Source organism: Loxodonta africana, chromosome 6, assembly GCF_030014295.1.
Source record: "Loxodonta africana isolate mLoxAfr1 chromosome 6, mLoxAfr1.hap2, whole genome shotgun sequence".
In the NCBI taxonomy this organism is placed as follows: Eukaryota; Metazoa; Chordata; class Mammalia; order Proboscidea; family Elephantidae; genus Loxodonta; species Loxodonta africana.
Window position 1 is genome coordinate 123067658 of NC_087347.1, and position 27539 is coordinate 123095196.

The following is a 27539-nucleotide window of genomic DNA, read 5'->3' on the forward strand; positions in this document are numbered from 1 at the left end:
AATGTTTTGTATTCTGTTTATGCCTTGTATTAGGGCTCCTAGGGTTGTCCCAATTTTTTCTTCCATGATCTTTATCATTTTAGTCTTTATGTTTAGGTCTTCGATCCACTTGGAGTTAGTTTTTGTGCATGGTGTGAGGTATGGGTCCTGTTTCATTTTTTTGCAAATGGATATCCAATTATGCCAGCACCATTTGTTAAAAAGACTATCTTTTCCCCAATTAACTGACACTGGGCCTTTGTCAAATATCAGCTGCTCATATGTGGATGGATTTATATGTGGGTTCTCAATTCTGTTCCACTGGTCTATGTGCCTGTTGTTGTACCAATACCAGGCTGTTTTGACTACTGTGGCTGTATAATAGGTTCTGAAATCAGGTAGAGTGAGGCCTCCCACTTTCTTCTTCTTTTTCAGTAATGCTTTGCTTATCCGAGGCTTCTTTCCCTTCCATATGAAGTTGGTGATTTGTTTCTCTATCACCTTAAAAAATGACATTGGAATTTGGATCGGAAGTGCATTGTATGTATAGATGGCTTTTGGTAGAATAGACATTTTTACTATGTTAAGTCTTCCTATCCATGAGCAAGGTATGTTTTTCCACTTAAGTATGTCCTTTTTAATTTCTTGTAGTAGAGCTTTGTAGTTTTCTTTGTATAGGTCTTTTACATCCTTGGTAAGATTTATTCCTAAGTATTTTATCTTCTTGGGGGCTACGTCGATCTTTCCTTTTAATGCTTGTGATTTTTGTGTCTTGTCCAAGAAACCCTTCTTCTACCCTCAAAGTCAGGAAGATAGTCACCTATTTAAAAGTTTGAAATCACTTTTGACATGTAAGTTCTTAAATCATCTGGAGCTGATTTCCGTGAGTGGTATGAGGTAGGGATTTGATTTCTTTTTCATCATGTGGATGGCCACTTTTCCCAGTTCCGTTTCATTGAATACTTTCAATTCTCCACTGAGCTGTGCTGCCACTTCATGAAATATCAGAGTCCCATATATTTTTATATAGGTGCGGATTTGCTTCAGGGCTCTCTTCTGTCCCACAGGTCAGTTAGTCTATTCTTTGTCAATACCACACTTCCAATTATTGTATCTTTATAAGTTTTTTTTTTTTTTTTTTATAAGAGTCTTGGTATTTCTTAAGGCGAGAAGCCACACACATTTATTCTTTTTCAGGTCCTTTCATTCCTTTATTTTAGAGTCATTATGTCAAGTTCCACTAACATTTCTGTTTGGATTTTCATTGGAATTGCATTGAATCTATCAGCTGGGGAAGATTTGAGATCTTTATGAAGTTAAATCTTCCTATTAGTAAACATAGGAATGGTTTCCTTTTATTTAGATCTTCTTTAATATCACCTTGCTGTAAAGTTTGGTGATTTTCTGAATACAGGCCCTGTACATCTTTGGTTAAGACAATTCCCAGATGTTTCATAGGTCTTGTTTGTTGCTATTATAAAAGTTCTTTTTTTAAAAAAAAAAACAAAAAACTATATTTTCCAATTATTTGTTTCAGGTGTATAGAAATGGAATTAACTTTTGAAAATTGAGCTAAGATGCAGCCACCTTGTTAGTATTTTCTATCATTTCTAATCATCTGTCTATAGATTCTTTTGTGTTTTCATAGCATTTTCAAATAATGACAGTTTTTTCCTATTTTCCAATATATTTATTCAACCTTTTTGAGGCATAATTTGCAACAATAAAATGCACAGATTTTGCATATAATTTTGACAAATGACTACATCTCTGTAACTCAAACACACCAGTGATCATGGAGATGGCATAGGACCAGGCAACGTTTTATACAGTTTTACATAAGATCTCTGAAGGCTGGTGCCAACTCAATGGCAACTAACGACAGTCATCACTGCAATCAAGATCTAGAACATTTCTCTTATCCCAGAAAGTTCCCTGGGCCCGCTTGCATTTACTATCCCTCTGTCCTGTCCCAGGCAACCACTAATCTGATTTTATCACAATAAATTTCTTGTCAGTTCTAAAACATTATATAAATTAAATTATATACTGTGTATTCTTCTTTCACTCAACATTGTCTGTGAAATTAATTTATGATTGTGTGTATTTGCTCATTATTATTGCTGGGTAGTATCATATTGAATGAATTTACCACGTTTTGTTCATCTATTCATCTGTTGATAGACATCTGAATTATTACTAGTTATGGGCTATTATGAGTACAGCTGCTATTAACACTTTTGCACAAGTGTTTTTGAGGGTGTACATTTTTGATGGAAACCCTGGTGGCGTAGTGGTTAATTACTACAGTTGCTAGCCAAAATGTCAGCAGTTTGGATCTATGAGGCGCTCCTTGGAAACTCTGTGGGGCAGTTCTACTCTGTCTACAGGATCGCTATGAAGCGGAATCAACTCGACGGCAATCGGTTTGGTTTTTTGTTTTTTTGGTATATTTTTGATCCTCTTGGATAAATACTTGGGAGTGGAATTGCTGGGTCAGAGGGTAAAGATATATTTAACCTCATTTTTAAAAAAGCCAAACTACTTTTGGAAGTGATTGTGCCATTTTATACTTCCACCAGCATTGTGTGAGTGTTCCAGTTACTCCATGTCCTCCCCAACACTTGGTATTGTCAGTTTTTTTTTTAATTAACTTTAAAGAGGTGTAATTTATATACAACAAAATGTACCCCACTTAAGTGGACAGTTCAATGACTTTTTGTAAATGTATGCATCCATGTAAACACCACCATAATAAAGATATAGAACAGTTCTCTTTACAGTCAGTCTCTCCTCCTACCAGCAATCTTAGACACCCACCATACACCATACATTCTCCTAGGCACTGAGAACATAAAGATCCACATGAGAGGATTGTTATCCTAGTCCAGCCAAGAAGCTTATATGCTGTGGGAATTGTAAACTCTAGAAATGACGTGACCCAGACCCTCGGTTAAATTACAGTCTAGTTCCCAGGAGCTAGTTAAATGCACACAACTCTATATCTATGTATTTTTTTTTAATTGTGGTAAAATTCGCATGACATAAAATTTACCATTATAACCATTTTTAAGTGTACAATTCAGTGATATTTAGTACATTCACAATATTGTGCAACTGTAACCACTATCTAGTTCCAGAACATGTTCATTACTCTAAAAGGAAACCTCATACCCTTTAAGCAGTCATTTCTCATTTTTCCCTCTCCCAGCCCCTGGAAACCACTAGTCTACTTTCTGTATCTGTAAACGTGTCTATTCTGGATATTTCATATGAATGGAATCAAGCAGTGTGTGGTCTTTTGTGTCTGGCTTCTTTCACTTAGCATCATGTTTTCAGGGTTCATCTATGTTATAATAGCATATATTAATACTTTATTCCTTCTTATGGCTGAATAGTATTCCATTGTATGGCTATACAACATTTTGTGTACCCATTCATCAGTTGATGGACATTTGAGCTCTCTCCACCTTTTGGCACTGTGAATAGTACTGGTCTGCACATTCATGTACAGGTTTTTGTTAGAACACCTGCTTTCAATTATTTTTGGTATATACCCAGATCATGAGGTAATTCTATTTTTAACTTATTGAGGAATCCCCAAACTGTTTTTCACACAGCTGCACCATTTTACATTCTCATCAGAAATGAATGAGGGTTCCAATTTTTCTACATTCACACCAACACTTGTTCTTTGTCGTGTTTTTTATTACAGCCATCCTAGTGGGTGCGAAGTGGCATTTCACTGTGGTTTTGATTTGCATCTCCTTAATGGCTAATTACATTGAACATTTTTTTCATATGCTCGTTGACCATTTATAGATCTCCTTTGGAAAAATGTTTATTCAAGCCCTTTGCCAATTTTTAAATATTTAGTTGTTTGTCTTTTTGCTGTTGGTTGCACTGTAAGAGTTCTTTATATGTTCTGGATATTAGAACTTTATCAGTATCCCTGGTGCAAATGGTTATTAAGCACTTGACTACTAGCCAAAAGGTTGGCAATTCGAATCCACCCGGAGGCACCTCGGAAGACAGGCCTGGCTATCTCCTTCTGAAAGGTCACAGCCTTGAAAACCCTATGGGGCAGTTCTGCTCTGTACACAAAGGGTTGCCATGAGTTGGAATAGACTTGACAACAACTGATGACAGCAACAGACCCTTATTGGATACATAATTTACAAATAGTTTCTCCTATTCTGTGATTGTCTTTTTACTTTCTCGATAGTGTTCTTTGTTGCACAAAATTTTTTGGCTTGATGAAGTCCAATTTAGCTATTTTTTTTCTTTTGTTGCTTGTATTTTTGACGTCATACCTAAAAAATTCAAGGTAGTGAAGATTTACCCCTATGTTTTCATCTACGATTGTTACAGTTTTAGCTCTTATATTAGGTCTTTGAAAAAGCCTTAGTGGAGCAGTGGTTAAAGTGCTCAGCTGCGAACCTAAAGGCCGGCAGTTTGAATCCACCAGCTGCTCCAGGAGAGAAAGATGTGGCAGTCTGCTTCTGTAAAAATTTACAGACTTGGAAACTCTATGGAACATTTCTACTCTGTCCTTTAGGGTCACTGTGAGTTGGAATCAACTTGAAAGCAGTGGATTATTAGGTCTTTGCTCCATTTTGAGATAATTTTTGTATATAGTGTGAAGTAGGGGTCCAACTTCATTCCTTTGAACCTAGCTATCCAGATATCCCAGCACCATCTGTTGAAGAGTCAATACTTTCCCCTTTCTATGCACAGGCATGCCTCATTTTATTGTGCTTCACTTTATTGCACTTTGCAGATATTGAGGTTTTTACAAATTGAAGGTTTGTGGCAACCCTGTGTAGAGCAAGTCTATCGGTGCCATTTTTCCAACAGCATGTGCTCGTCTCTGTGTCACATTTTGGTAATTCTTGCAATATTGCAAACTTTTTCATTATATCTGTTATGCTGATCTGTGATCTTTGATGTAACTACTGTAACTGCTTTGGGGTGCCATGAGCCACATCCACATAATATGGCAAACTTCATAAACAAATGTTGTGTGTGCTCTTACTTCTCCATTGACTGGCCATTCTCCTCTCTCTCCTTCGCCTCAGGCCTTCCTATTTCCTGAGACATGACAATATTGAAGTTAGGACAATTAATTACCCTACAATGGCCTGTAAGTGTTCAAATGAAAGGAAAAGTAGCACGTCTCTCACTTTAAATCAAAAGCTAGAAATGATTAAGCTTAGCGAGGAAGGCATGCTGAAAGCTGAGATAGGCCGGAAGTTAGGCCTCTTGTGCCAAACATCCAAGTTGTGAATGTAAGGGAAAAGTTCTTGAGGGAAATTAAAAGTGCTATTGCAGTGGGCATATGAGTGATAGAAAAATGAAACAGGCTTATTGCTGATATGGAGAAAGTTTTGGTGGTCTGGATAGAAGATCAAACCAACCACAACATTTCCTTAAGCCAAACCCTAATCGAGAGTAAGGCCCTAACTCTCTTCATTTCTATGAAGGCTGAGAGAGATGAGAAAACTGCAGATGAAAAGTTTAAAGCTAGCACAGGTTGTTTCATAAGTTTTAAGGAAAGAAGCTGCCTCCATAACATGAAAGTGCAAGCTGAAGCAGCAAGCGTGGATGTAGAAGCTGCAACAAGTTCTCCAGAAGGTCCAGCTAAGATAATCGATGAAGGGGCTACACTCAACAAGAGATTTTCATCGTAGATAAACAGCCTTACGTTGGAAGAATATGCCATCTAGGACTTTCATAGCTAGAGAGGAGAAGTCCACGCCTGGCTTCAAAGCTTCGAAGGACAGGCTGACTCTCGTTAGGGGGTAATGAAGCTGATGACTTTAAGTCAAAGCCAGTGCTCATTTACCATTCAAAAAATCCTAGAGCCCTTAAGAATTATGCTAAATCTACTTTGCCTGTGTTCTAAAAATGGAACAACAAAGACTGGATGACAGCACATCTGTTTACAACATGGTTTACTGAATATTTTAAGCCTGCTGTTGAGACCTACTGCTCAGGAAAAAAAAAAAAAAGGTTTCTTTCAAAATATTACTACTGCTCATTGACAATGCACTTGGTCACCCAAGAGCTCTGATGGAGATTAGTGTTGTTTTCATGCCTGCTAACACAGCATCCGTTCTGCAGCCCATGTATCAAGGAGTCATTTTGACCTTCAAGTCTTATTATTTAAGAAATACATTTCATAAGCCTATAGTTGCCATTGATAGTGACTCCTCTGATGGATCTGGACAAAAATAAATTGAAAACCTCCTGGAAAGGGTTCACCATTCTAAATGCCATTAAGAATATTTGTGATTCATGGGAGGAGGTCAAAATAATCAAAATCAACAGGAGTTTGGAAGAAGTTGATTCCAACCTTCATGGATGACTTTGATGGGTTCAAGACTTCAGTGAATGAAGTAACTGCAGGTGTGGTGGAAATAGCAAGAGAACTAGCATTAGAAGTGGATCTTGAAGATGTGAGTGAATTACTGCAATTTCATGCCAAAACTTTAAAGGATGAATAGTTGCTTCTCATGGATGAGGAAAGAAAGTGGTTTCTTGAGATGGAGCCTACTCCAGGTGAAGACGCTGTGAACATTGTTGAAATGACAATAAAGCATTTAGAATATTACATAAACTTAGTTGATAAAGCAGTGGCAGGGTTTAGGGGTTGACTTCAACTTTGAAAGAAGTTCTACTGTGGGTAAAATGCTATCAAACAGCATCATATTCTACAGAGAAATCTTTCGTGAAAAGAAGAGTCAGTCGATGTGGCAATCTTCACTGTCATCTTATTTTAAGAAATTGTCACAGCCACCCCAACCTTCAGCAACCACCACCCTGATCAGTCAGTAGCTTCAACATTGAGGCAAGACCCTCCACCAACAGAAAGAATGGCGAAGGCTCAGATGATGGTTAGTATTTTTTAGCAGAAAGTATTTTTTAACTAAGGTATGTATTTTTTTTTTTTAGACATAATGCTACTGCACAGTTGATAGACTACAATATAGTGTAAACATAACTTTTATATACACTGGGAGACCAAAAGGTTCATGTGACTTGCTTTATTGTGATACATGCTTTATTGCGGTCGTGTGGACTTGAACCCACAATGTCTCTGAGTTATGCCTGGATTTTTTTGTGTCATGTATCTATATACACATGCATATATCTATTTATATCATGAAGTGTCAGGATTTACTTGAGTCTGAGAATCAGGGAGAAAAATGAATTATTGGCAAAGGATATTGCATTGGAGCTCAGAGACCAAGGTTCTAGTTTTAGTTTTCCTATTAACTGGTTCTGGGACCTTGAGCAAAGCACTTACTCTCTCTGCATTTGTTTTCCTATCTATAAAAAGAGGATAGTGGACGATACCGATGCACTTCAAACTTTAATGTATCTTCATTATCATTATTAGCTTAGCTACAGAAACTTTTTTCAAAGGAACTTTTATGAAAGAAGCCTAATATGCCAAGTGTAAGCAAATAACAATAGCCTGTAAAAGGCTGAAGCACTGGGGTGGGGTGTCTGAACCCCCAACTACTGGGCACCTCTTCATGCATTTGTAGCCACCTCCTCAATGGGTCCTAAGCACATTTGGAACCTCAGGTGCCCCTCAAAACACAGTTGAAAGTGAATGAACTAGACGACCTATAGGATTTATATGAGCTTTGACATTTTAATTCTAAGAGTTCATTCTTTTGTTTTACCTAGTCTAGGAAGCCTTCCTGGAAGTGAGGGTTCTGAACTGAACTCTGGCAGGTGGAAGAAACACAGGTCACTTGGAAACAACAAAAAAGACAGCCATTCTAGGCGTCGAGTGTATAGCATGTATCCCTTCTTTGCAAATATTTGGCTTTAAGGAGGCAGTGGAAGACCCTTGTTTGAAATCCCATCTGGATTTGAATTTTCACCTCTACTGCTTAGCAACTCTGTGACTTTCAGTAAGTTACTTAACTTCTCTGATACTCAGCTTCCTATTCTGTAAAATAAGTCTATTAACACCATGGTGGGTAGTTGTGAGTTTGAACAATGTGAGGGGATATATTTCCCATCAATTCCCGTGGTACGGTTCATGGTGAGTCAAAGGCTGATAATAAATATCAGTTTCTTCTGAGAACTTCCATGAAGGCCTCTTTCTACTACCTTCCCCTGACATTTCACAATGAGAGATTCTCTTCCCGCAGTTCTGCGGCGTTTGAATTTCTCATGCTGTCTGCCCTTCGCCCGTGCCATATTTGATAAACCCATAGACTTACGCCATGTGCCTTCTGCCTTAGAACATAAACACTTCTACATTATTCATCAAAAGTATCATCTCGCCAGACCAGCCATAAAAAGTTCTTCATATCCATTCACACAAACAGGCTTTTGAACCCTGTCCAGAAATAGAAATTGCAGGAGCAGAGGCAAAGGCGTGTTATTGTTTGTAGGCTTTTAAATATGGCCTCACAAAGCCACTTTTCATCTTGTTCTCAAAGGAATTCACTTCTGAGCAGTGGGAATTAACTGATGTCAGGTTAGAAAAGCAGTCAACACCAGGGTTGACCAGCCTGACAAGATTAGCCCCCAAAGCAAGAATTTACAATCTGTTTTAAGACTGTAGAACTGTAGCTTCTTCCGAAAGCTTTCAGTACCTTGAGAGAGGAAGCAAGTTTCTCAGGCCAGGGGGCCATATGGCTCCCAGGTAGGCCTTGGAGTGGGGAAGGAAAAGCAGCGGGTGGGCAGACCTTTTCCCCATGGGTGCCATGAGAGGGGCCACAATTAGGCATCTTGACCATGGAGGGACAAGACAGCGGTGAGCTCCATCTCCAAAGGGGCCTGGCAGGAGCTAAGCAGTTCTTTAAGACAGCCCAGGGAAAAAGGCTCCGTGCATAGTGGCGACCCAGGAAACAGTTCCAGATGGGGAGGAAGCATCTGGTGGACTCTAATGAACTCCCTCATGTTGAAGAGAACAGCTGGTTCCCTGTTGTCCAGCTTAACACTCTCCATCGTCCAATTCTGACTCTCTTCCCAGGTGCTCATTTCTAGAAACCACCTTGTCTGCAGTGCAACGCTTCTGGGATAACAGCCTGTCCTCTATCCTGGGCAAAGGGCTACCTTCAGGTGCCATCCATGCCGTCTGACTGCCTGAGCTCAGATTCCAGCTTGACCTCAAGAGTCAACTGAGGTCTTAGCCTCAGTCTCCTCATAGGTCAGATGAGAATGACAATAATACCAACTACATAAAATCGCAGAAGACTTAAATGAGATGATGCCTGTGAAGCACACAGTAGTGTTCAATTAAAAAAAAAAAATGAGCACCTATCACATATCAAGATATACTCAAAACAGAACAAATAGTTGCTGTTGAGTAGATTCCAACCAATGGCAAACCCCGTTATCAGAGTAAAACTGTACTCCGTAGAATTTTCAATGGCTGATTTTTCAGAAGGGGATCACCAGGTCTTTCTTCAGAGGTACCTCAGAGTGGACTCTAACCCCCCAACTTTTTATTAGCAGCCTAGGTCTGGGTAGTACATTAACTGTTTACATTACCCAGGACTCCACCAGACACATGGTTGATGCTTAACAAGTGTGCGCCAAGTAAACACGTAAATCAAAGTTCCCTAGCTAACCAACACAGCACACAGCCCATGCCTGCTCCCATTTTCGTCCGTTCCTTTCTTCCCTTTCTTCTTTGCCTGGATCTTCTGTAAGGTCCAGACTTAGTCATGCATCTACTATAAATGGCACACAGTAGGAGAAACAATACATGATTGGTAAATTGAGCTCTTTAAAATGTTAAAAAGCAAAGATGTCACTTTAAGGACTAAAGTACACCTGACCCAAGCCATGGTATTTTCAGTTACCTCATATGCATGCGAAAGCTGGACAATGAATAAGGAAGACAGAAGAAGAATTGATGCCTTTGAATTGTGGTGTTGGCGAAGAATATTGAATATACCATGGACTGCCAAAAGAATGAACAAATCTGTCTTGGAAGAAGTACAGCCTGAATGCTCATTAGAAGGGAGAATGGTGATACTTCGTCTCACATACTTTGGACATGTTAGGAGGAACCAGTCCTTGGAGAAGGACAACATTCTTGGTAAAGTAGAGGGTCAGTGAAAAAGATGTACACGCTCAGTGAGATGGATTGACACAGTGGCTGCAACAACGGGCTCAAACATAGCAATGATTGTGAGGATGACGCAGGACTGGGCAGTGTTTCATTCTATTGTACGCAGGGTCGCCATGAGTCGGAGCTGACTGGACAGCTTCTGACAACAACAACTGATTGAACTGAACCAAATGGAAAGGTATCCATGGTGATTTGTGCCTTTCTGTTCCAGGTGTGTGCCGGAGGCACAGGAGAGCCTAAGAAGAGACGCTATTATAAGGGCCGGCCTCTCTGCTTCCTCTGAAGTCTACTCCTCAAGTGCCTGCCTTCACGTGCCCTCATCTGCTTCTATTCTCTCTTCTGCCTTGCCCTTGCCCTTACCCTTCACCTGATAAATACAGAATCAGCACTGAGGATCGTGGGCCCCGAGCCTGGACCATTCAATATTCTTCATCATCTAAGCAGAGGTTAGCATTACTGACCACTAACTCCAAACTCTCTGACTTGTCATACCCACAGTTGGGGCGAATGTATTTATTTTTATTCTCTTTGCATGTATATTTTCCTCCTGAACACAAATAACAATCCAGTTGCCCCATAATTAGATTGGATTATGGAATAATTACAACCTTGTTTGCTCTCGGCAGATTACATGGTAATTATACTTGGCATTACCATGAAGAACCAAGAAATTCCAACAATGTCATTACATGGTTATTTGTACAGTACAATGCGGCAGTGTAATTATACATGCAACATTTGTTTTCCAATAGGAAAATGATTAAAACAATGCTAATGCTTTCAAAGTGTTGATTAGGTGCCAACATGATATGACTTTTACAATGTGAGGAGGGTGTCTGTTTTTTATTTATTTTTTAATATAGAAATATCTACCTTCCCCTGGTCTCCCCAGAGACCTCTCACAGTAGGCTGTGTGTGGTCAAGAAGGCATACGTGGCCATAGTACCGTGCTCTCTGTTCTCGTAATTCATTCATGCTCACAGCAGTCAGGGGCCCTCCATTCACAGGAAAATCCAGAGGTACTGGCCATTTATCCCTCAACAGGGCAACAGCTTACTCCTCTTGCACTGCTTTGCAAGACTGCCTTTCTATAAACCTTTCTGGTGAAGATTGCGTAGGACCAGGTATCAGACACCAGGGTTTCTATGATCTGCCTTCAACATTCTGTTGACTTTGGGCATAGCACTTTCTCTCTCTGTCTCTCAGTTGCTTCATCTTTAAATCAGGGGCTTACAGAAAACCCGATAACTGCCTTTGTAGGTCTAGGAATGTGTGACAGTTGGAGACATGGTAGCACTTGTCATTTAAGTTTTCATTGTTTTTGTGTAATTTAAGTGATAATAATCCCCTTGTGGGAAAGGACTTCTCTTTCTTTAAATTTCCAAAGAGCCCAACAAAGACCAGTTGAATACATGAAAGAATGACTTTTCTCTCTAGTCATATGCCAACGAGACTGGTTAACTTTATGGGCAGGTTGGTCTCCAGCTACAATGGTAAACTTTGTCATTTAAGGGAAGGTAATGATTTAAAACTGTAGGGGAAAGAATGGAATTTTGGAGCCTAACCACCTACATTTGAATCCCACCTTCAAGATCTTTGGAGCCCTGATGGTGCAGTGGTTAAGAGCTTGGCTGTTAACTGGAAAGTTGGCAGTTTGAACCCACTAGCTGTTCCTTGGAAGCCCTATGAGGCAGTTCTACTCTGTCCTATAGGGTCACTATGAGTCAGAATTGACTTGAAGGCAATGAGTTTTCAAGACGTGGGGCACTTCTTTTTTTTAACCTCTTTGAATCTCAGTTATTTCACTAGGAATATTATAAACCAGTTGTTGTCAAGTCAATTTCAACTTATGGCAATCTCATATGAGTCAGAGTAGAAATATGCTCCATAAGGTTTTCATCGGCTGCTTTTTTTTGAAAGTAGATTGCCAGGCCTTTCTCCCAAGGCACCTCTGGGTAGACTTGAACCTCCAACCTTTGGGTTAGGTACCGAGTATGTTAACCATTTGCACCACCCAGGTACTCCAGTAATATGATACAAGGGTGAGGGTGCTTACTTTATAATGTTGTGAAGCTTAGAAATAACATACACGAAGTACCTCGCCCATTGCCTCGCACAGGGCAAACAGTGCACAACAAAGCATGGCTGTCTGGTGTAGGCGTCAAGCATTAAAGCGCTTTCAGGATATCAGTGTGCATTTCTTGTCTCTGAGATATTTCTCCAAGATAGGGACAGATTTCCCTGTGTTAAGTGTCCTCTCTGGATAAGTCAAACTTGAAGTCTGGAGCTTGCTTGTGATGGACCTGTGATATTACTGCAGGCACTAATATTCATCCAATCAGGTGTGCCAGGTATTTCCCACCTGCTTCATTTCATCCCTCCCAAACACCTTCTGAGGATTCCAACACAGATTCTCACCCAGTGAGATACATACCTATGAAACCCACAAGAACTTGACTGTGGTTAAAAAGCTTACTGCCCTCCTTAGCTAAAGAGTCAAGGCTGACCATTCAATATACCTCTGGTGTCTTTTACCTGGGCCCCCCAAAAAGAGATGGTGGTAAGGCAACTGAGAGGCAGACCTCCACCTTTCAGTCAATGATATGGGGTCCATGTGCTTCTCCACTGGTGTGGGTTTGCATGGAAATCATTTTGTGTGTGTGTGAAAGAGAGAAAGAACTCTGCATACTCGTTCCGAAAGACCCCTTTTTCAGTCTGATGCTGAATGTCATCGGGTCTAGTGAGGTGAAGAAAAGAGAAGGGGGTAGTGATGGGGTATGGGGAACGGAGAGGACTCTGGAAAACATTTTACCGACCAAATGATATTTTTGCAACCCAGAGGTCTCTGGAAGCTATTTAGAAGCTTGCCAAAATCCCAGTTCTGGCAGATGCAAATATCACTTATCAGAGATCTGGGAAACCAGAAGAGTTGGACCAGTTGAGAGTACAGAAGGTTGAATGAGGGGGTTGGCCTTACTTCAATGTACTGGGTTTTTGGAGAATCTATGGGAGAAGGGACATTGCCCAAGGGACCAAAGCTTTCAGGGCAGCCAAACTTATGGTGCTAGAGAAGACAAAGCTGTCCCTGGGCTCAAGCCCACACACTACAAGGAACCAAAACTCAAGGTGGGATGAGAGCCAGCAGAGAAAGAGAGCTACTTTTCCAGTCCACAGATAGCATTTTTAGAAATTACTTTTTTCTGGAGTCAGTGAAAAAGAGAAAGACAAGATGGATTGACACAGTTGTTGCAACAATGGGCTCGAACATAGCAATGATTGTGAGAATGGTACAGAAATAGGCAATGTTTTGTTCTATTACGCATAGGGTCATTAGGGGTTGGAGCCTACTTGGTGGCACCTAACAACAACACACACACATACAAGGTATATATGAAATACTATATAATATATATTGACATCCATAATATATATAGGAGCCTTGGTGGAACAGTGGTTAATCACCTGGCTGCTAACTGAAAGGCCAGCAGTTTGAACCCACCTGCTGCTCCACGGAAGAAAGATGTGGCAGTCTGGTTTCTTAAAGATTAAGATCACAGTCTTGGAAACTCTATGGGGCAGTTCTACTTTGTCCTATACAGTCACTATGAGTTGGAATCAACGGCAATGGGTTTGGTTTTGGGTATATAAACCCCATAGGGTTTCCAAGGAGTGGTTAGTGGATTTGAACTGCAGGCCTTTTGGTCAACAGCTGAGCTCTTAAACACTATGCCACCAGGGTTCCTAAGGGTGTCCAGTAGGATTAAAATAGATTTAGATGAGCTCTGAGGAAGGACATAGAGTAAAGAGCTTTCTGGGCCCAAAGTCAGTAAGTGTGGCTGCTGGACACCCTAATAGCCATCAAGGATAGAACCCTGCTATGGCTGGGTCCTCAGATTACTCCCACAGATGTCCTTAAAGTCTAGTGCCTTGGCCAATGGGCAAAAAAAGAGTGGCGTTGTCTTATTCATCTTCCTTAGCCTATATAAATAAAATCCTAAACTCCTAGACAGCAAAAAAGGGAACAGGAGTGGGAGTTTAGAGACCAGTCATGAGTCTGTACCAAGCAACTGTTGGACCTGGGGCAAGTCTCTTGGCTGTTCTGGCTTCAGTTTCCCCAGCCATGAAACAGGGAGTTTGCATTGGATAGTTTCTAAGGTTTCTTCCAGTTCTAAAATTTTATAACCCTGAGAAGAATTTATTTTTTTTCCCTCCCAGGAAATGTGCCCACATTGTATATTTGAGGTCAGGTTAGTTTTTACTGAACCGAGGTTCATTCTATACATACATGTGCACATTATAAATATACACACAAGTGTATGTACACACAGGGATTGAAAGAGGAAATTGTCCCTACACCTCAGTGCTTTCAATTGAGCTATCAAGTCACTCAGGTATTTATGATGGAAAGAAAAATATGTGCGCTGTTTTCCTTTCTCCGAAGGTTTATGCCTGAAGCTGTGCTCGGTTGTAAGGCTCACGTTGGGAAAAAGACATGAGAATTTAACTAGTGAATGATGGCTGTACAAAAAATGAGATAAATTGAGTATCCTTTCTGGTCCTGTCCTTCCAAAATGCCAACAGGGCTGCCCTCTCAGAGTATTTGATGGGCCCCTCTGACAGAAGTCTCTACCGCTCTCAAGCACAGCTGTTCTTTAACTCCTGATATTTGAGTTGGGTTGACTTTCCCTATGCCTGCACCCCCCAACTGCTATCTGTTCCTTTGCCTGTTAATTTCCTTCCCTTACGTTCATGCAATAAACGCTTACGGAGCCCTTACATGTGCCAGGAATAGGGCTAAGTGCTGGGTATACAGCCATGAAAAGCATAGACCCAGTGGTCTCCCTCAATAGTCTAGCACAAGGGTGTTAGGATAAAGCTGACTACCAGAATTCCCAGTGGCTTAACATAATAAAAGTGTATTTTGAGCTTTGTTGCCGTTGTTGTTAGTTGCCATTAAGCTGGCTCTGACTCATGGCGAGGTTATGTATAATGGAATGAAACATTGCCTAATCCTGCGCCATCTTCATGACCGATGGTATATATTTATACCCTGTGGGTATTTGACAGACAGCCTTCAACACGGGAATTCAGGAACCCAAGCTCCTTCCACCCAAGGCCCTGCCAGCCCCTAAAGGTTGCTCTCTCCTTTGCTTCCACTTGACCACTTTAGCTCTGAAGTGACGCTCATTACTTCTGCTAGCCTTCCACTGGTAGTGACGAGCCCACATCCCCAGCTAGACTCAGGGTTCTGGGAAATGTAGTCCCTGCTGCACAGCCACTTCCTGGGAGCAGCACAGCGTGTTGGAAGGGGGGCAGAAGTCTGCTGGGGATAGACATTAAACAGGTAATTCCGTTGACGAGCGCTGGGTGCTGTGAAAGAGGAGGATCAGAGTGCTAGAGCAGACCTGACCTACCTGGGGACAAGGAAGGCCTCCCTGAGGTTGCAAATAGGAATTTAACCAGGTGCAATAGGGTAGGAAGTGGGAAGGCAGAGTTACTGGCTGAACATTTTTGAAGGTTTTGGTGGTACGAGGAGGTAAAGAGCAGAGAGAAGTGAGTAATGAGCTCAGCTGCTAACCAGAAGGTTAGAGGCTTGAGGCCACCCAGAGGTGCCTTGGACGAAAGACCTGGTGTTCTTCTTCTAAAACATCCCGTGGAACACAGTTCTACTCTGACACTCATGGAATTGGCATGAGTTGGTATTGACTTGAAGGCAACTGGTAGAGTCAGAGGAAGAACTGGTGTAACGGGGGGTGGGGGAGAGGTTGGGGATCATGAAGTTTCTTGTAGACCACAATAATAAATTCTGACTTTGTCCTAAAGACAAATGAAGCCACTGAAAACTTTTAAACAGAGAAGTGAGAGTACTGTCATTTTTAAAGATCTTCTTGGCTGCTGTTTGGGGTATAATTCCAGAGGCACGCAGGGGGTTATTGTGGTTATCTTGGTGAGAGGTGATGGGTAAGGGGCTGGCAGTGGGATGTAGAGAAGAAGGAGGATTTAAGAGGCATCCTTAGCAGGTTTTTGATTCCCCTGGTGTGGGCCCTCATTCCTCCAACGTGGATTGTTGTAGCAATGTCTCAGCAGTCTTCTTCCCATCACTTTCCCCACTGCTGCCAGTAGCCCCAGATGTTTTCATCACGCCACTCTCTCAGTCAAGGTTCTAAATGGCAGATAACACAATCCACTTCAACCTGCTTAAGCAGAAAGTGATATACGTAGGGGTAGAGAACATGCATTTGGGAGGACCGAAGGAACAGATTCTAGACTGGGCCTTCTGGAGAGATTCCCAGCATCCTACTGCAGAACTGGCCTGCCGAAGGAGCTGCCACTCTGTCATTGCCAGAAAGTTGCCACATTAGCTGTCCCCTCTGTAGCCACACTGGCCTTGCCACACTCTGTACCAGCAATCTAGAACTCTGTTCCAAATCAAAGCCAGTCCAAGAAAGAACATCTGATCAATAACATTAGATAGCGTGTTTGCATCCTAATGGCAGTGGAATATGAAAACATCATTTTGAAGAATCCCCGATGAGAAGGCGGTTTTATACCAAAGTGAATGATTAGAACGTAAAGGTTTGGGGCGGCTACAAATGACCGGTCTACAGCCCTCCCTGCTCACTCTGCTGAGTGTCTGGTGCCTTGTGTCTTTTCCATCATTTATGGCTCCCAACAATGCGACTAGAGGCATTTGCTTCCCACTCACAGATGTAGAAACTGCTCATACAGGCTAATGCACTTGGCCAAAATCACTCAGCAAGCAGCTGCCTGAGTATGTGTTTGAACTGAGTTTTGACTGACTCCAAAGCCTTCCTTTTCCCATGGCCTTCAGTGGAATTAAAATACGTTTCAATTGTTTATTACAGGAAAACTCCCCAATCTGACCCCCTCCTTGCCTGTGCCGCTGGGTAGTGAGGGCAGGTGGCAGGCCCTGTGCTGTGGGCTCACCCTTGGCATGCTGGGGCAGGGCTGCGTGGAGCCACATGTGAAGTCAGGCAGGATCATTGTCGAGTTGGCCTTGTTAACACACACCGTACACTGATGCTCTGGGCAATAATTGAAGAAATACAGTTAAATTTTAATTAGGATGAAAAGAGGTTCATTATTAGTTGTCATTCCTCATTGTTCCCTAATTATGCTCATTGCATGAAAAAATGAGACGACATTTCACTTGCATTGTTCTCTGTCCTGGCTGATGGAGAAATAAGGTCTTTCCTGATTATCCCTGATTGTCACTCCCACTCCTCTTGCCTCGCCCCTTGACTGAACTGCCCAAACCCATAGCCAAGAGGTTAAGAAGGAAGATTCTGGAACAGACTAATCCAGGTTTGAACCCGGCTCCCGCCACTTATGAGAGGTCAGGTTATTTTCCACGCAAGTTCTGTTTCTCTCTTTGTAGAATATCAAACCAAACCAAACCAAACCTGCTGCTGTTGAGTCGACTCCAACTCATAGTGACCCTTTTGGACAGAGTAGAGCTGCCCCATAGGGTTTCCAAGGAGCACCTGGTGGATTTGAACTGCCGACCGTTTGGTTAGCAGCCATAGCTCTTAACCACTGTGCCACCAGAGCTCCCCTTTTCAGAATAGGGATCATAAAACCTTCTTCCTGGGGTTGTTGTGAGGATAACATTACATAAAATAATCGCCGTAAAGTGCCTGGCACATGAGAGACGCTGCCGTGAGTGCCAGCTATTTTTATTATAATTTTAAGGTTTATTGTCAACTAGAGGCTCAAATACCAGGCTAAGAAGTCTAGACTGATCTTGAAAGGAGTGAAAAATCCCTGAAGACTTCAGAGATTTTTTAGCAAGGAGTGCCGCAATGAAGGATAATTTATCTGATAGTTGAAGTGCCAAAGAAGAAACTGAAGAGGTGAGGAAACGTGTATTCAGTCTCATATATAGTTTCACTCAACTGGACTTCCCAAAAAAGATGTGATTCTTGACTTGTTTCTCTTGTTCTGAGGATAGTTCACACAGATTTGAGCCAGAGAAATGCTTCCTAGCCACAGTTTTGCTTGTAACATCCGCGTGCCCTTGGACAAGTCCCTTGATCTCTTTTAGCCTTAATTTCCTCACCTACAAAAATGGAAAAAACAACACCAACCTACTAGATCATGAATCAAAACAAAACACCAAACCTTTTGCTGTCAAGTCGATTCCAACTCATAGTGACCCTGTAGGACAGAGTAGAACTGTCCCATAGGGTTTCCAAGGCTGTCATCTTTACGGAAGCAGACTGCCGCATCTTTCTCCTGCAGAGCGGCTGGTGGATTTGAACCACCAACCTTTCAGCTGGTATCTGAGTGCTTCACCACTGCCCCACCAGGGATCCTTCTTTGGAGTCATAATGAAGATTAAATGCCCTTTTTAAGAAACCCGGGAGAGCTGTATATAACAGAGCTCTAGAATCAGCAATTGTTATCTCTGTCATTACAACGTACAAGAACCTTTAGGGAATAACCAGATGCCGTTGAGCTGATTCTGACACGTGGCTACCCCACGAATGTCAGCGTAGAACTGTACTCTAGAGAGTTTTTCAATGACTGATTTTCTGGAAGTAGATAGCCAGACCTTTCTTCCAAGGCACCTGTGAGCAGATTCAAACCTCCAACCTTTCAGTTAGCAGCTGAACACATTAACCGTTCGTACCACCCAGGGACACGAGAATCACTTTCTACTTACCAGGCCTTGTGCTAAGCACTTAACGAGTATTAACTCATTTTAACCTCACAACACCATGTGAGGGAGGTAATATTTAATATCTGTTAATGCTCATTCATAGACACAGAAACTGAGGTATAGCGAGATTTAAGAAACATGCCCAGAGTTATAACACTAGTAAACGACAAAGCTGGGATTTGATGCCAGTTTCGAAGGCCTTGAATATTGGGTGCCATTCTTTCTCTCAGGCCTCCTCATTCCTGAGCTTTGTAAACCCAGCCACACAAAACTACACGCCCTTTCCTGAAAACATGGCATCCCTGTGCCTTTGCACATGTTCCTCCCCTGCCGTGGATGGGTTCTCTTGCCCACCGCTGCGCCACCAGGACTCCAGCTTGAAAGTGGTATTCATCCCTTAATATTTGACTGAAATGCCCTCTGCTCTGTGGTCATCACCAGCCTCTCCCTACTCTGTGCTTTAGTGGCACTAATACCTTCGTCCTGTAAAGACTTAGGCCATTGTGTGTGTGTGTTTATGTGTCTCTCTGTGTTTTGTTTACCGTTGCTGTTGAGTTGATTCTGGGTCATGGTAACCCCATGTGTGTCAGAATGAAACTGTGCTCCATAGAATTTTCAATGGCCAATGTTTTGGAATTAGATTGCCAGGCCTTTCTTCCAAGGCACCTCTGGGTGGACTTGAACTTCCAACCTTTTGGTTAACAGCCAAGCACGTTAACCATTTGCTCCACTGAGGGATTCCATTTCTTTGTTTACAAAGAAATTATGCCTAGCGCCTAATCCCCAGAAGGTGCTCGGTAAATGTATGTTGCATGAATGACCTAAAGGTGGCATTTCAGCCACAGTGAGAAGTTGGTTGGTGAAGGAACTGGAAGCATTAGGGATTTCTTGAAGCCTTCATACTACCTCTCCTGCTTAGATTCTGTCCTTACAGGACAAGTCTTGTAATAGCAGGATCGCCGCTCTTTTATTCATTGGCTATTGACCTCGTTCTGCACCCCGTGCAGAAATGCCTGTGGTCACCAGCTACACTCTCGGATAGCCCCGGGAGCCTCAGCCACAAGCTTTGAGGTTTGCATTCCTACTGGGGAGAGGGGGGGCAGTGAGCAGCCTGCTTCTCATTAGCTGGCTCTGGACAGGGTTCCAAAAGCAGCCCCAGGGGAGACATCAGCTCCTGTGTGGATCCTAGAAAAAATCGGTCCTTTTAGAATTCGCTGGGCAGGGCATGGTGGCTGTGTATGAATATGCCTAAGGTGACCCAGAGTGTGTGTGCGTGTGTGTGCATCCGTGTGTGTGTGCATGTGTGTGCGTGTGCGTGTGTGTGCGCATGTGCGGTGCATGTGTGTGTGTGCATGCGCATGTGTGTTGTGAGGGAGGGGACGGGAGGGGCTCCGGCTTTGCAGGCAGAGGTAGGAAGTGGGTGCAGCCCCACCTACATTCCTTCAGCACATGTGCACACGGAAAGCCAGGGCTGACCATGCACAGCGTGCTATTTAAAAAGGCTGTATTCGATTCCTATGGCTTCTGTAACAAATTGCCACAAACTTGGTGGTTTAAAACAACATATCTTTATTCTCTTATAGTTTTGGAGGCCAAGAGTCCGAAACCAAACCTAAAAAACCCAGTGCTGTGGAGTCGATTTCGACTCATGGAGTCCGAAAGGGATCTAAACTCAAGGTGTCAGCAGGGCTGCGCTCCCTCAGGAGGCTCTAGGGAGAATCCACTTCCTTGCGTTTTCAGGCTTCTGGGGGCTGTGCGTGTTCCCTGGCCAGCAGCTCTGAATTACATTGCCTTTCTCCCTCTGCTTCCATTGCTATAGGGCATTCTTCCTCTTTAACTCCAAAACTTCCTCCGACTTTCTCTTATGAAGACACTTGGATTTGCTTGGAGGGTCCACCTGGGTCCTCTAGGGTAATCTCCGCATCTCAAGATCCTTAATTTAATAACATCTGTAACTATAGGGGAAACCCTGGTAGCGTGGTGGTTAAGTGCCGCAGTTGCTAACCAAAAGGTCGACAGTTTGAATCTATCAGGTGCTCCCTGGAAACTCTATGGGGCAGTTCTAGTCTGTTCTATAGGGTCGCTATGAGTCAGAATTGACTCCGTGGCAATGGGTTTGGTTTGGGGTTTTGGTAATGTCTCTTTTGCCATATAAGGTGAAATTTACAGGTCCCAGAGATTTAGGACCTGGATATCTTTGGGGGCTATTAGTCATACCTACCATGGTGTTCTATTTCTTTTTCCCCACCCTGAAGACTAAGGTGCGCCTGCCCCAAGCCATGGTATTTTCAATTGCATCATATGCATGTAAAAGCTGGACAATGAATAAGGAAGACCGAAGAAGAGTTGACGCCTTTGAATTGTGGTGTTGGCCAAGAATATTGAATATACCATGGACTGCCAAAAGGAAGAACAAATTTGTCTTGGAGGAAGTGCAGCCAGAATGCTCCTTAGAGGCAAGGATGGCAAGACTGCACCTTACATAATTTGGACATGTTGTCAGGAGGGATCAGTCCCTGGAGTAGGACATCACGCTTGGCAGAGTACACGGTCAGTGGAAAAGAGGAAGACCCTCAACGAGGTGGATTGACACAGTGGCTGCAACAATGAGCTCAAGCATAACAACAATTGTGAGGATGGCACAGGACCAGGCAGTGTTTCGTTCTGTTGTGCATAGGGTCGCTATGAGTCGGAACCGACTCGATGGCACCTGACAACAACAACAACACCCACAAGAGAGAATCGGGGGCCCATTCATTCCTTCGTTCCTTCTCTCAGCATGTGCTTGCCAGCGTCTGCTCTATACCAGTTCACGCACCAGACACTGGAGGTAGAGAGAAGGGGTGGTGGATGAACACCTGCCGTGTGAGTGCAGTATGCCATCCACCACAAAGAGGACCACAGAGGAACAGGAGGGCCCATTGCTTCTGGTGACCGATGAGGGAAGGAGTCCCAGAGCAGTGAGTCACTTGAGTCAGTTCTTGATTGATGAGGTTTTCCTCATCAGGTGGGTAGAACGCAGGGAGAGAGACAGCACTCAAAGCATTCAAAGCAAAGCAAACAGAAGGTGCACGTGTGCCAGCACAGGGACATGAGTTTCTATGATTCTATCACATCAGTGATGTCGAAGTATCAGATGGAGGCAATGGGCAGGAAATAGCTCTGATCTGATTTGGGGTGAATCCCACCTGCACCAGGAGTCGGGATTCCTCCTCCAACTTGCTGTGCAACCTTAGAAAATTTAAGTGAGACAGGCTTCAGTCCTTGACCCCGGGGTGCTTGTGGGATGGTCTCCAAAAGGCAACATGCCTATTCCCTCCCTCTGGCCTTTGCTACCCAGCCCCACCTCTTCCCAAAGCCTTCCTGGACTCCTCCAGTTAGCCTAATGCCTCTCCCTGAATCAGCACAATACTAAGCATATGAGGGCAGGTTGTAGAGCAAGATGCTAAGGGCAGGCTGCCTGGGTCCAAATCCTGGCTCCTCCACCTTCTCCACCTTGCATCCCCGCGCCTCTCTGTACCTCCATTTGTGCATCTGTAGAATGCACCAGCCCTGCTGGTGAGATGGTTAAGTGTTAGGTTGCTCAGCAAAAGGTCGGCAGTTCAAATCCATCAGCCGCTCCTTGAAAACCCTATGGGGCAGTTTTACTCTGACCTATAGGGTCGCTATGAGTTGGAATTGACTTGAGAGCAATGTTTTTTTGTTTTTCTTAGAATGGGGTAAATGCAGAGCATAGCCCCTGGGAGGCACCAGCTATATTGAAACTGTTGTTACCACCCAGTTTAATCCTTCCATACATGGGCCTTTGCATCCAGTGTCTAATTGTTACGTGACCCAGATTCTTCCTCTGTCTGCTTGTGAGCCACCTGAGGGCGGGTCTCTTAATGCAAGGCTGATACGGGGAAAAGAAAATAGACATGTCAAAAATTCCAGCCTTACTGCATGTTTGATGGGTGTTGAGAGAGCTCACGGTCTCCTTTGTAGTTTTATTCCACTAGTGAGGAGGATGTTCTTTGAGAAGAACCTTCTGGCAAGGATTTCCAAGACCAGAACTGGCCAAGAGAGCCCTAATTTTTCTAATGTACTACACACAATTTCTAATTCAACAGAGTGATCAATGAACAAAATTGAATTCTCTCCCATCTTCTAAACAGCTGTTGGGTGTGGAAGCTGCTATGTTACAACCAACAGTCCAAGCTCGACTCTGTCCTTGGTGGCCTGCCCTCGCATTGTTTCCGGGCATCTCCAGGTACTTCACAGGTGTTCATTAATGACTCTTTCTCTCTCTTATTTTTCACTTGGGGCCACTGCCTTCAGAGCTCCCTGAGGATGGAATCTTGACTCTGGCACTGATATTGTGCCTTCATGGAAACTTTGATCTCCTGCCTGGAATACAGCTATTTCCTGGGACTTCCAAGCTGTAAAATCTGAGGTGCCAGAACTGTTCTGCATTCCCTCCAGCCCACACTGCCCCAGAAAACCCCCACGGCCAGTGCGGAAAGGGTGTTCCTGCTTGGACCACCTCTGTTCTCTGAGCCCCCTCAGCCCTGCTGTGGCCTTGCTGATCACGAGAGCATCTTCTTTGCCTTTTACCTCCAGCTCTCCTTCCCCCAGGACTGGTATAGGACATGAGCACCTCTCTGTTTCTTCTCTTCTTCCAGGTGTGCCTGTGATCAAGCCTCCAAGTTCCCCATTGTTGTTGTTAAGTGCCATTGAGTCAGTTCCAACTCACAGCAACCCTGTGTATAATAGAGGGAAACACTGCCTCGTCCTGCGCCATCCTATAATCGCTGTTACGCTTGAGCTGTTGCAGCCACTGTGTCAATCCATCCTGTTGAGGGTCTTCCTCTTTTTCGCTGACCCTCTACCAAGCATGTTCCCCATGCATATATCTATTAATGCTTGAATCCCTGCAGACTACCTAACTGAGGCTGCAGCTGAGAGCTCAGATGAGCAGTTTCCAAAGCTCACAGGCAAGGTGTCTGCAGAGATTATGAATATTTGACACTAACAATAGAGGAAGGAAAGTTGAGTTGAAGGAAGTATCCACTACTGGGTCTGTGGAGTGACACATTCTCTTCCCTCCAGCATCATTGAACCTGTGGAATTAATTGCATGGGGGTTGGGGAATCCCCTGGAAAGAACTAGAATAGTCCATACATGTCAGAGAGGTGGGGAGAGAATGTAACTAGAAGTTAAACTGCAGAGGAGCCGGCAGGGTCTTGGAATGGAATCCACCATGGGGGAAGTAGGAGTCTGGTTCAGGAGCTGTCTCCGAGCCTCAGAACCTGAGGGCTGGAGGGGAGCCCTGGTTCCTGGGACAGAGAGCAGCAGTCTCTTGAACTTACCCTGACCACCCACCTTGTTGGTGTTTATTATGCAGAGGAACAAAAGGCCTGTGAATTTAAATAAATAAACAAATAAATGCAAGGGACCCAGGCAAGTAGGTTGTGATTCTTCCTCTAAAAGAACAGAATATACTAGAAGGAGAGAGAGGGGTACCCAAAGGCTGGAGCGGTGGGCCTCCATTAGCAGGCAGGGGTCCAAAGGTGGGGTGGAGATGGCCTGAGGTCAGGTCGGAGCTTCGGGGGGGGGGGGGGCAGCAGGAAGCGTGGAGGGCAGTAAGGAAGCCACTTTGCAATCCCTTTCTCTTGCCCTGCCCTGCAGAACAAGAACCCTTCGACCTTTACTTCTTAGATGGAGATTATTTGCTTCTGCTGGTGTCACCAGGTTGTTGTGAGATTCAAGTGAAATGAAGATCAAGATGCTTTGGAAAACTGAAAATGCCGAGCAAATGTAAACCAAAAGGGAATCATTAAGGGGGTGTAATATTGTCGTTGTTAGTTGCCGTTGAGTTGATTTGGACTCATGGTGACCCCATGTGTGCAGAGTAGAACTGGATATCCCATTTTCCATTTAGTGGAGGAAGTGGTGCTAACCCAAAAGTCTGCAGTTGGAACCCAGCAGCCACTGCAGGGCCAAAGATATGGCAGCCTTGGAAGCCCTATGGGGCAGTTTTCCTCTGTCCTATAGAAAGGGTCACTATGAGTCAGAATTGACGTGAAGACAGTGGGTTCAGTTTTTTTTCTTTTGGAGGAAGTGGTAGGAAATAAAATTTGCTTGGAGTGCGAAAGTGTTTCTTTTATCAGTTTTTCATCCAGAGATGTTGGCAGTGTTGATGGAATCCATCTGTCCTCTCATCTACCCATTTATTCATCCATTCCACAAACGCCTGTTGCTTCTGCTGTGACAGGCCGTGGGCTAGGTAGGGAGCTGTGGGGTGAATGTGAGAGCCCACTAGAAGAACCCCTCTCAGCGTCACCATGGGACTTAGGGGTGGGGGCCGGCCTAGGAGGACGTCGTAGGAAAGGGCGAGTCACTTCCGGGCCCTGCAATCCTTGGCTTCTGGGCCCACCGGAAGGCGGCGCGCCCACCGGAAGGCGGCGCGCTCTGCCCTGCGCTGTTTAGGGCCTGTTGACAACCATTGTTACAGCCATCGTTAGCTGAGCCTTCGGAAGGGAGCTTATGGTCCTCGCCGAGCGACTGTAAACACGGTGGGTCCCTGAAGAGAACCCAGAACATCAGGCAACTTGTTAGCTGTTGCCAGGCTGGGGCGGGCAAGGGAAGTTATTTCAGGGAGAGTATTTGCCATAGTGAAAACATAAAATCAATTGTACGGTTCTAATTTAATTTTAATTCATATTTTTATACGTGGAGTTCGTTAGAGGGGCTGACATTCCGTTGTGAAAATCTATAAGGGCTGAATTGTCCTCAAATTAGAAGATTTTTAAAAGAAGTTCTTTGTCGCTGGGTTGCAATTTGTTAAGACAAACAATAGCATAACCAGAGTGTGATTGGATGCCAGGATATTACTGGACTCAGCGAAAATCAAGTAATCTTTTTAGGTTCTATTCTCTCCCAACTAAGCTCCCCAGCAATGTGAGAAAATGACAAATTGCAGGATGAAGGTAAGAGCAGTACCTTCAAAAATACAATAGTTATACAAGCCATCTATTGTTAATGAAGAATATAATGCAGTTTGCCTGTCTGTAATACAATTATGCAAATCAAAGGAGGAACTATCCCAAAATCTCTTTACATTCCGATTAAAATGAGATAATTTATCAAACAGAATATTACTGATCATGTTTACGTGTTGCACATTAATCCTGTTACAATAATGTATCCTTCTCCTAATGTAATGGATTTGTGCAATCTAACAGAAAATGACTTTTATATTAGCCACAATTATAAAAATATTCAAAGCATATCCATCCAGTGCATAACACATGTCTACAACTGTACAATAAACCTATTAAAACAAGCAGAGCTTGTGAATGTAACCTTCATCCCACTGAAGATGACAGTACATTCAATTTTATTGTACTCCTGATTTGAACAACTCCATAGATAAATACTAGGAGTAAATTGGTTTAACCCTCTTTATCCTTTCTTTTTTTTTTTTTTTAAGAAAATGTAAGAGATTTCCAGAGAATCTTTTCTAAATGACTTACCCATTTAACTACCTCTTGGTAAGTTTTTGGACTTATCTGTTGCCACGGGGTCAGGAAGTTTCTACTATGTGTTTCACTTTCCTTGTTGGGCCTGGTGGATTCAAACTGCAGACCTTTCGGTTAGCAGCCTTAGCTCTTAACCACTAGGCCACCAGGGTTTCCTATGTTTAGATATATTGGGAAACATGTATGCTTGGTTAGAAGTGTTGCTTGGTCTGCATTCATCTATAGGGGGCACATGAATCTCCCTTCTTACAGGTACATCACAGCCAAAAACTAATGAAGAGTATTGTCAGGAAAAACAAGAGCCCAGATAATTGGCTAAGGTCTCACTTGGCGTTTCTCTTGCCAAGGATAATCGTTTTTGTGTTTCAACCAATCTCATCCACCTTGATGTGAGTCATTAGCATCTGACAGTGAGTGATAATGTGCTTCAGTTCCCCACCTTTTGGCTTTCTTTGCGTTGTCAATGTTTTCCCCAGACTCATATCTCCACACTAGGCACACAGGTTGATTTAAACAAATATTTATCTTTTGTCCTAGAATCGTAAACCCCAGTGTACTCATGAGTTCTCAAATTATGCTTCCATGCTTTTAAATACCTCTAAACCAGTTTCGTTTCGGATTATGCCTGAAATATTATTCTACCTACAATGCCTGGGGTTCTCTTTCATTTTAAGTTGGTGGATCTGCCACGTCAAGGAAAGACAAAAACAAAAAAAACTTGAAAACCCTATGGAGCAGAGCCCTACTCCGACACACATAGGGTCACCATGAGCCAGAGTTGGAGTCAGCTCGATGGCAACTGGTTTGGTGTTCCATGGAGTTTTCAATGGCTGATTTTTTGAAAGTAGATCGCAAGGCCTTTCTTCTGAGGTGCCTCTGGGTGGACTCGAACTACCAGCCTTTTGGTTAGCAGCCAGTGTGTTAACTGTTTGTACCACCCAGGGCTTCTGCACTGGCTCATAGGTGTTCTCTTTTCATAATTTACCAGCTGGTTTGGAGAGCTCTTGAATTTTCTTTTCCTAAAAAAAAAAAGTATAGAATGCTCCTGTGGAGACATTTGATGAGAAAGAATACGTATTGATCGTGGAGTCTCTGAGGAGATTTTCCAACATTGCTCAAGAGAATGCAGAGGAGCACCTCTCACTCAGTGGAATCTCCGAGGCCAGGGCAAGGAGATCTGGTAGCTTTGACTGATCCAAAATTAGAGACATAGTCATAACAGTGGGAGTGAGAAGTCTGAGGAGGCAGC